The sequence below is a fragment of the Spermophilus citellus genome (assembly GCF_964194105.1).
Source record: "Spermophilus citellus genome assembly, chromosome: 13".
Lineage (NCBI taxonomy): Eukaryota > Metazoa > Chordata > Mammalia > Rodentia > Sciuridae > Spermophilus > Spermophilus citellus.
This window is the reverse complement of record NC_138193.1, coordinates 675,282-685,716: the sequence shown is the minus strand read 5'-3', so window position 1 is coordinate 685,716 and position 10,435 is coordinate 675,282.

Sequence of the window (10,435 nt, the reverse complement as noted above, 5' to 3'; positions counted from 1 at the left end):
TCCACATGGAACCTTCTGACGCACAGCCCATGAGTGTCCTACAGAACATAGCCAGTGATCCCGGAAGTTCAGATCCAGAGAGTGCTCAGAATAATGTCTGGAAGGCCCACCAGTGTGGATTATGGCTTGGAGTCATGCCAAACACTGCCCTATTGATAGAAGAGGGGTAAGAAAGTAACATGGGCCTCCCCTGCTGACTAGAAAGGCCACCCCCACTAGAGTTTCCACACGTGCCACTCAGCTCACCAAGGACCAAGATTGAGAAGCAGAGTTTGCATGTAAGATACGTATGCAATCCAAAAGGGAACTCTGAAAGCAAAGTAATATTTCAACAAATTAAAGTGAAATAAAACATTAAAGGAGGCAAAAATATGATTAACTAGACACGAAAATTTATTCACTTTCACAGATTATTCCAAGAGGATCAGGAAAATTTTTGAAAACCAAGTACAGAAGTTGGTATAATATTAACATAATCAAGACCAGAACATAATTTTTATCAAATTGCTTAAAAGCCTTTGAAAGTAAATAAATATTTTAAAAAATGACATATTACTGACATAGTTGAAGTCCCTATTTTCCTCAGAAGTCAAATCTGATTCCTTGGCATTATCAATGAAATTGAAAAAGATTTTATAGGATTGTTTGATTAAATAAAAACATCAGGAATGCAATAGAGTCTCATGCAGCTCCTACAAAGAGTAGAAAATAATTCAAGAATATTATAAGATGAAGGAAGTTATGCCCATTTACTTGAAAATGTATGCAAATTTGGAAAATTCCAAGAAAATATCCATGTTAAAACTAACTTGAGGGCTGGGGATGTGGCTCAAGCGGTAGCGCGCTCGCCTCGCATGCGTGCGGCCTGGGTTCGATCCTCAGCACCACATACCAACAAAGATGTTGTGTCCGCCGAGAACTAAAAAATAAATATTAAAAATTCTCTCTCTCACTCTCTCTCCTCTCTCACTCTCTTTAAAAAAAAAAAAAAAAAAAAAAAACTAACTTGAGAACAAACAGAAAATCCCATCTTATTCTCTCTTACGGAAATATCCCCAGATCCTCATAAATACTCAAAATTATATGAACATTCTGATTTTTCCAATTAAAATAATATGAATAATTAAAAATTCTAGATCTTTGCTTATTAAATTAGGTTGGACATTTCCCCTTATGTTATTTTGATATCAGATTTTTTCTTTCTGTGAACTGATTATTCACAAATTTTACTAATTTTTCTTGTTTTGTTTATAAAAAAAATTGTATCTCACAAGGAATGAACCATGTATGTCACAAAAACACTTTTTAAATTATCAGAACTATTTATTATAGGAGAACATATAAAACTTCCTTTATTACACATGGAATTTACATTTTGTTTAATAAATTTTTCCATGTTTTGTGGTAATAACGACATTTTCCTATTTTATACTTTAAAGTTTTTAAAATTTTACATTGGTTTTCCGTTCTAATTTTGTTTAAGTTTACCTAATAAGGGATCTAAACAAAAAATCTAACAGAAAACATCACATATAAAAACTCTAGATGAATACCCTAGAGGTTCAGAAGCAAGAAAAAGAAGGCCTGAAATTCAGGGTCTGGATGCATTGAATAAATAATAATTTTTCCAAGACAAAGTAGTGTGCTACAGGCTCTTAATTACTTGGGAATAAAGATAAAATGGGTCACAAATGAGAAGTGTTAAAAATGTGGAGTATCTCAGGGACTATTCTAAGCCTTTTGAAATTTTGAGTAGAAAAGTGCTAAAATTGACTAAAACAAAACAAAAGGGTGCACACAGACATTGGGTGCAATTACCAACTATAAATAGCAAAAGGAAACTGCAGGAGGGACAAAGAGAAGCAGGTGGATTGACCACTCTCTAACTTGGAGGCCCTGCATACTCAGGTCCTCTCCGAAGTAGGAAGCCACACAACAAAACATGGTGCTTGTGGAGATCTCTTTTGTACAATTCCAGATATCCTTGGAGCCAAAGCAGCTCTGTCCAAGAACACTTTCAGGAGCAATCATCAAATTCCTCTGGGCATCAGTTCTGTCGTGACAGAGTGACCATACATCCTAGCAGACCAGGGCTGTTCTGTTAGCCCGAGTAGTTCTTTTCCTTGGTAGGTGACGTCATTAACTGCATCTCATTTTACACTCACATTTTCCCTGTTTTGATATGCTCATCTTGTGAAAAGACTTTTAGGAGGAATGGCTACCTATGTGGCCAGAACTGGAAAGATCTTGTAAATAAAAGTGCAAGAATTAGGAGAACATCTTGCTCATCCTCCTTCTGTCAGTTTCTCACACAGCTGATTTAGCCGAGGCCATCCACCCAGCAGCAACTCAAAGTACAGGTAATATTAACAAGCATATATATACATTTCTCAATTTGCTCTGGGCCCTGTTCAAAGTGTTGTATGTATACTAAGTCATTGAATTCTTACAACCAACTTGCCAAAGAATAGTTTAAACCTAACAACAGCCAAAAATGCAAGAGGCATATGATTGTTATTAGTATTGCACTTCAGAAAAGACCAACCCCCCCCCCCCAAAAAAAAAAATGAAGACTCCTCCCAAGGTCTTAGCCAGGACATGAAGGAGTGATTGTGAACCAAGTCACTTGACTTCAGAGGACACGCTCTGATGGGCTATGTTCTACTACTTAATAACTAGGAATGGGATTTTAGAAAAAGATAAAAACATGACTTTGTCCCAAAGTATAACTCAAATTGTCAGTTGGCAATGGTACCTGAGGGTCTTGTATTATGGAAGACTGAAGGATGCGATCGCAGAACTTTTATAATGAATTCTGCATGATCTTTTAAAATATAGGATATGAAGTAGTACTGTGTATAAAAAGAAGAGTAAAATCATTAACTGAACAAGCTAAGTAAGTGAAAATTGTGTTAAGAACCAGCTGAGAAGTGCAAGGCCAAAAGTTCTGGAGACTATGTTCTCCCCTCCTCATGCTTATTGACAAGCACAGACTTTTGTCATGTGTCCCACTGTCTCCAATATTATTTTTGCCTGTAAATAGGCGTGCACATGCTCTCTCACAGATGCATGTCACATGCACATTGATACGTGAGCATCTGTGGTTTTGCCACAAGCTTTGTGACTCCTAAAGTGGAGTTTCTCCAATTCAAAATGGACTTTCAAATAATTCTAACAAAGAGTTTTGGGAAGAAACAATAGGATGCATCTTCCACAGGAATCAAAGGGAACAGGCTGGAATAATTGTGCAATGTTCCATCCTGGGAGCTGGACTTGCAAGCCCTTGGGTAGATGTGTGAAATCCCCCTTCAGAGGTCGCCACCCCACTAAGGAAAGGATTATTGGCTTTTATTAGTCCAGATTCCCTTGCTCATTCACAACCCACCTGGCTTTTGCAGAAGAGGGAGAAAATATCGCCCAACATTTTGCTCACCACAGAAAGCAGTGCTGAAACTACATTTGCAACTGGGGAAGAGCATCAGTATCTATGGAGGCAGAACAGATCCAGGTGGTGCAAAGTCCTCCTTCTGGGAGACACGTACTTCAAGGCTTGAAGCCAACTTGATAAACTTGGATTTAAAGGCGCTGGACAATCAGGAACATCTTCACCTGCTGGATTCTGGCTTGCTCATTGTCCCCAGGTCTTAGCTGTGGGTTTTCACCAACTGGTTTTGTTTGAAGCCAGGGTGCAGCTACCTCTGTCTGGTTCCTGATCTACCAGCTAAGGTTTGCCAGATTTCGGAAGTCTCCTTCTATGGCCTATCCACCATGGGAGGTAGGAAAGAATGGAGCCATTCAGTCCTTACTAATCATATAAAATACCTTAATGTTTGTGGTTTTCAGACAAGGGAGATCAAGAAAAATAGAACATTTATTCTGCATAGAGTAGAAACTCAGGTAAGGCTTCCTCCAAATGTTTCAGACACCTTCAGAAGATGTTTGGTTCTCACCACTGAGAAAAGAGTAGTGAAGAAGAAACTTGGCCCTCTTTTTACTGAATGGGCTGAAATGGTGGAAAGAGATGTTTAAGGAAAGTTTGTGCTTTACAATTCCATTTTGCTATGGCAACAGGCTAGAGTCTCAGCCTGCAAGAAGGAGTCCTTTCCTCTTGACAGGGGAACCTGTGTAGCAGTTTGGAGCTTAATCTGAGAATGAGAGGCCAAGGTTCAAATCTCAGCTTTGTGACTTATTGGTGAATGATGTCGGCCCTTTAACTCTTAGACTTATTATCTGTAAAGAGGTACGTACATCTTGTACTTATTGTAGGAATTAAAATAAAATTTTCTGCAGTTTAGCACAAATTAATCCTTTATTCAATGATAGCAATAATGTTGTCAACATCAGCAATTAGCTATTTTAAGAAATTTACATATTTTTTAAAATTGATAAATTATATTATATATATGGTGTACAACATGTCTTGAAATATGCATACATTGTGGAATGGCCATATCAAACAAATTAATATGTCATTACCACACATACTTATCATTTTTGTTGTGAGAACACTTAAAATCTACCCTTTTGATGAATCCGAGATAAAATATATCATTAATTACAATGCCCACATTATAAAAAGGTCTCCAAAGCTTTCTTCTTGCCTAACTGAAATTCTGTATCTTTTGGAAAATGTCTCTCAGACCTTCCTTGCCCTAGTAACCATCATTCTTTTCTCTGATTCCATGAGTTCAATTGTATATTCCACATATAATTTAGATTATGCCATATTTCCGTGCCTCTCTTTTCCCACTTACCACTGAAGAAATTTTCATTGCTTAGTGCTACTATTCAATTACAAAGTCATAGTTAGCATCAGAGTAGTTGGGACACCTGACAACAGTAGAGAATGAGCTTTCAGCAGAAACTTCTGGAGGTCCTCCTACCTCCCATGGGGCAACCATGCATCACCATGTTCCCTCTGCAGAAAATTCCCAAAAGAAAGACCAGATAGGGAAAATTCCCAACAATCAGACCTGCATATTATATTTTCAGTGTAATTGTTCTGAATACCTCTTTCAGAATTTAAGAGCAAATCCAATGTCACATGCTTTGCACTTGTTAAAACAAATAACAAACCTTTGTTTCTGTTTTGTATTAAATCTTCCTGGGTGTCAAGCTTGATTGTAGATCCTTTGTTCTGGTTTGAGACAGGCCAAGAAGTGTGGTATCCTGAGAGTAACCCTGGACAAGTACCAGGAAACAACATGGCGAGGCAAGCTCTTTCAGCAGAGTTTTGCTCTTGCATAAGACCTTACCTGGGAAACCAAGGCTGGATCCGCTGGGTTTGCCCATCCTGCCTTACCACTCTCTGAGCCTCTGAGCACCTCAGGTAAAGCACCAGAGTGTGGGTGAACTCTATGCTAAGCTGAGTTTGGGCCTGGGGAAGGGTAGATCTGACCCATATCAGGAAAAGGGCCAGAGGCAAGTTTGGAATTACAAGATCTCCCCCAAATGGCAATATGTAAACCTCCGAAACCAATATCTAATTCTCCATCCCAACTTTAATGGATCACTTACTCTGAAACTAAGTTTATTTTTAACTCAATGAACTAATGCTAATTACTCTTTTGAAGTGCAAACGGAATAAGACATAAATGCAAAATATGAAGCATGGTGATTATTATGACACCTGCTAAACACAGGATGTCCCAGACCCCTTTGGGTCCTGTACCTACAGGTCGTGCGTACTGGTAGATGATCTCCACCCGGAGCTCGCCAAGTCCTCACCTCAACTGAAGAGGGGGCTTAGGCATGTTGGCATCCTTCTCTTACTAGAGGGAAATAAAGTTAATCCTCACCTCTTGCTGCTGATCTCCACCATTCATCCATCTATCTCCTCTAGCAACTCCTCTTTCTCTCCTCAAGTCTTTTTTTTTCTGATTCCTAAGGGACTTTCACTGCAACTCCAATAGCTTCCCCTTTAGTCCTAGGACTCCCAGTCAGTCTCCACAGAGCAAGACACCTTCCTATCATCCAGGAATGCCCCTTGCCTATCAGCTTGTCCTGCTGGCCCCTGCATCAAAGGCCTTCCAGAACAGTTTGTCATGCCCCCTGTACTAGCCTAATCTTGTACCCGCATTTGCTTGAAAGGTTCGCTACCATTACTTTTGCTTTAAAATATTTTATTGGAGTCCTTTGAATAGAACCAAGTACTTACAGTAAAGTAAATATAAGCCACAGCTGTCTACTTGACACACCAATTCATCAAATTTTCTAGCCAGTTTTTTTTCTTTTTTCTTTTTGCCTAATGAGTTGACACTTGCTCACATACATAATTGATACAGGAAAGAGGTAAGTTCCTGGGGTCACCAAGGAAACAACTCCTCTGTGTCAGAAAATCCCTGTGTGCCACAGTCATCCCAACAACATGTCTCCAATGAAATTGGTTGGACACTCCAGATTATCAGTTATCGGCTAATGCAGAATTTCCATCAAGGCCCACTGCCTCAGCTGGAGCTCTCTTAATGTACCAGTGGACATCTTAAAACTGCTAACTGGGAATTGAGACACAGAAAGAAAAGATTACTTAGGACTTCCTCCCCCTTTGAGACCTGGTAGCTCCTGCTCCCTTTTACTAGATCAAGAATTTCCACCTGCAGTAGATGTGCCCGCAAACTGGCTTTAATTGCCTCCCAACATTTATTTCTGACATGATATATACATGTATGTGTATGTATACATATGTATACATATGTATATACTCTTTTGATATATATATATATATATATATGTATGTGTGTGTGTGTGTGTGTATATATATATATATATATATATATATATATATGATTTTAATTGCTCTCTTTTAAAAAAAATTATACTCCTTATTTGTCTTAGAGGACCAAGAATAAAACTCAGTGCAATGTATAAGAATGGACAGGATAAAATTACTTCTTTACTTACATTTACTTTGTCTCCCAAAGAAAGCATGCACGCATCTTCTCCTGTGACAGTTATAAAATACCATGTAGGTTCATGACTGCTTCTAAATTATGGTAGTTTTCATAGATCTGCCACTAAATCTTCTTATTTAATATACTAATAAAGAAGAATTAAGAGTATTATGTCCACATTTGTTTTTGTAATACTTTAATAATTATATTTCAGTTAACCTTTCTTGGAGATTTCATATGTTTTATATTATGCATTTAAAATATTAATTTGATAAAGTAAACTTAGGCTCTACCCTACAAATGGGTTCCATGGCACACAAAAAAAATGAAGAACCTTTGTCTTAGAAATTTCCAAAATTAAAATCAGGACTGAGTGTAGCTCAGTGTCGGTGCTCATGCTCAACATGCATAAAGCTGTGTGTTCCATCTCCAGCACCCAAAGCAGTAGAATTAAGACCGTTTTCTAGGATAGTTCTTGTTTTAATTATTTTTATTGAATGACATGAAGTTTTTTGACACCAAGGAGAGATCAAACACATTCTTTAATCTTTATTTCTGACCAAAGATTGTACTTAACAGCAGTCTTGCTTAAGAGCAGTACTGCTTTTACTCCTCTCCCAAGGAGAGGCATTCTGTCTAAATGTTTTTGGTTCTAAGCCAACGTGACCTACGACAGAGCTGTGGGAACACAGGTAGAATGCTGGTGCATATATCTTAACCAGTTTTCAAGGGCCAGGGTTGGGAGTGTCCTGGCTCCTTAAGCTACTTTGACAGAGCAAACATTGTTGGCATATGATGTCCTGATCACTAACTTGTTGGGTTAAAGTAGAGAAACGCCAAGTCAGACAAATTTGCCAGCCTCACACTCTCTTCGTGCATTGCAGTTTGTGGCCTTCGCTCTTTCCCCAAAAGGCCCCTAGGTGGCAGTATGACACTTTTATTTAATTCTCCGGCAGCTTTATCCTCTTACCTTGAGAAAGGGCCACATTCACAGTAATAGCAGATCTTTGGCTTCCACTTCCTTCTTGATCGTTCCATTCTTGCAGCAACCCTTTCCTTTTCTAGTTCTAAAGGAACGGATACAGTTTATTCTCAGACTTTAAGACAGTACTGGCAAAGTATAGATGCTCAGTAAGTAGGTAGAAAAGGATAGGAAATAAATCCTCAAGAAAAAGAAAGGTGGAGCTCTGGCTTCCCTTATTTGGCAATCTAAATGATCTACACAAGTTTCCACTGCAACACCCAGAAATTCTGGAAATATCTGATAAGTATCTCTTTAAATGAACGGCTAAGCTCAATAGGAAAAAGAAATGGAAATCCCTTATTATTGGTAACAAAGAAAGAACTGAAATCTAAGATGTTTTTGGCTGCTTCCGACCCTGCCTTGGAGGTGGGTGGGTATGGGGGATAGGTGGGGACTCAAAGTTGCTGCTTGCCTGGGTTATGTACAGAGGTGCTTCCCCAGTTTTAATGCAGCTCCTGGGGAGATTGCTAAAAGGCAGGTTCTGTTATGGTCAACGTGAATCAGATTTCATAGATCTGCCACTAAATCTCCTTATTTAATATATTAATAAAGAAGCATTTATTAGTATATTTCCCAACAATCTCCTGCGGACTTCTTTTAAATAGCAATGATGAAGATTTGGGTTTTATTGACTACATGGACACAAAAGAAGAGACCTTATGCTAAGTAATCCAGGGGTTGTAACTAAAACCCCTATATTTTGCCAGCACTCTCAAGAGATTTACATCCTCTTTTAAAGGAGGAGCTAGAAAAAATATTTGCAATTGCAAGAAGACAGCAGGCTCTACACATTTTTTGTTGTATCTTCAATTTCTCTGGTTTCTTGAATTTGTTTTTTGCTCAATCACTTTGCATATGATATTTCTGTGGGATTAAGTTCTGATTTTTCAAAAGTTTCCTGTTGACTTCCATGCTCTCAATATAATGTCTGTGAATTATTTTTTATGTCTCTCCTTTTGTCCCATATTGTATGCTAATTGAAAATGTGTTTTTAGAGACATTTATAGGGAAACTCAAAGACAAAAAGGAAGACAAAAATAAAAACACTACAGGAAATTATAGACTTTGATACTCAGAGGCACAGCAAACTAGAAACACAGTCTACCTTCTAGCCAGATAAAGATAACACTTAATAATACAAGCCTATTCAGTTTCTTATGCTTAAAACATCAACACGTATTTCAAAAAAATTACATGCATGATAAAAAACTGAACGAGACTCAGATATACAAAAGTTTGGTGTTATCAGACTAGAAATTAAAAAAAACTATGATTAATAGGCTAAGAGTTTTAATAAAAAGGTAGAGAGCATGCAATAACAGATAAGCATCTGCTTGCATGAAGAGAGATGAGACTAAAAATGATTCAAAAGGAAATGGGAGAAGTAAGCTTACAGATGAAGAGCTAAATGAAGTCAACCTGATATTTTAATCCAGATCTGGCTGGCTGTAAACAAAAACTATAATCTTCAAGTGGCAGAGGCCCAGTGCCATTCAAATATTTAACAAAAATGTATGTTATCTGGTGATAGATGAAAACATAAGATATATAAGATCCCACTCTCAGTAGATTTATGTGCTATTATAACTTGGAATTTATCAGCAAGTTCTTAAATACTAATTATTATGTAGTTTTTGATAAGTTTTGCTATTATTGTTTTTGGTATTGTCATGCTAATAAAGAGATATTAAGTGAGGACATTAATTTTTATCATATAGATTTATTTAATTTATAATTAGCATAAATTATTTTGAAAGGTTTTTCAGATATTGAACCATTACTACATGAATCTTATCTAGGATTTTCATGACTGTCTTTAAGTAAAATTACACTGATTTTTAAATAAAGTTTTCTAAATTCAGGGCTTTTGGCATGAAGGTAAGATAATACAAATAAAAGTTTAAGTGATGAAGTGAAAGCCTGGAGACCTAAATTTATTTATTTTTTAAATATTTATTTACTTATTTATTAGTTTTAGGTAGACACAATATATTTATGTATTTATTTTATTTTTACTTGGTGCTGAGAGTTGAACCCAGTGCCTCACACGTGTTAGGCAAACTCCATACTACTTGAGCCACATCCCCAGCCCCTCGAGATCTAAATTTAAAATGGAAATCTCATATGTGAACTCATTAAGTATTCTCTCCTCAAAAATCTGCATATTCTTAACATGACCACTGGAAAGGTCTGGAAACCAGTACCCAGGCCATGGTCAATTAGAATGACTGTTACACAGATGGAGGCTCCATGTTCCTATTCATTCTCCACAAAAAGAAGCTAGGGCAATTTGGAGATGTGACTGATTTCAAACTGAAAAAGGTCCTAAAACCTCTTGTCATAACACACAACAAGGAAGCTGTTAACAATTCAGATCAGGACTACAGCACTCAGAGCCAACTTACAAAGGGTCCTACTGCTAAAGATGGGATAATTTGAGTACCAATGTGTACAAATACAATTTATTGAAACACATTACATATCCTGAAATGTATAGGTTTTAATGAGCCTGGCATGTGTC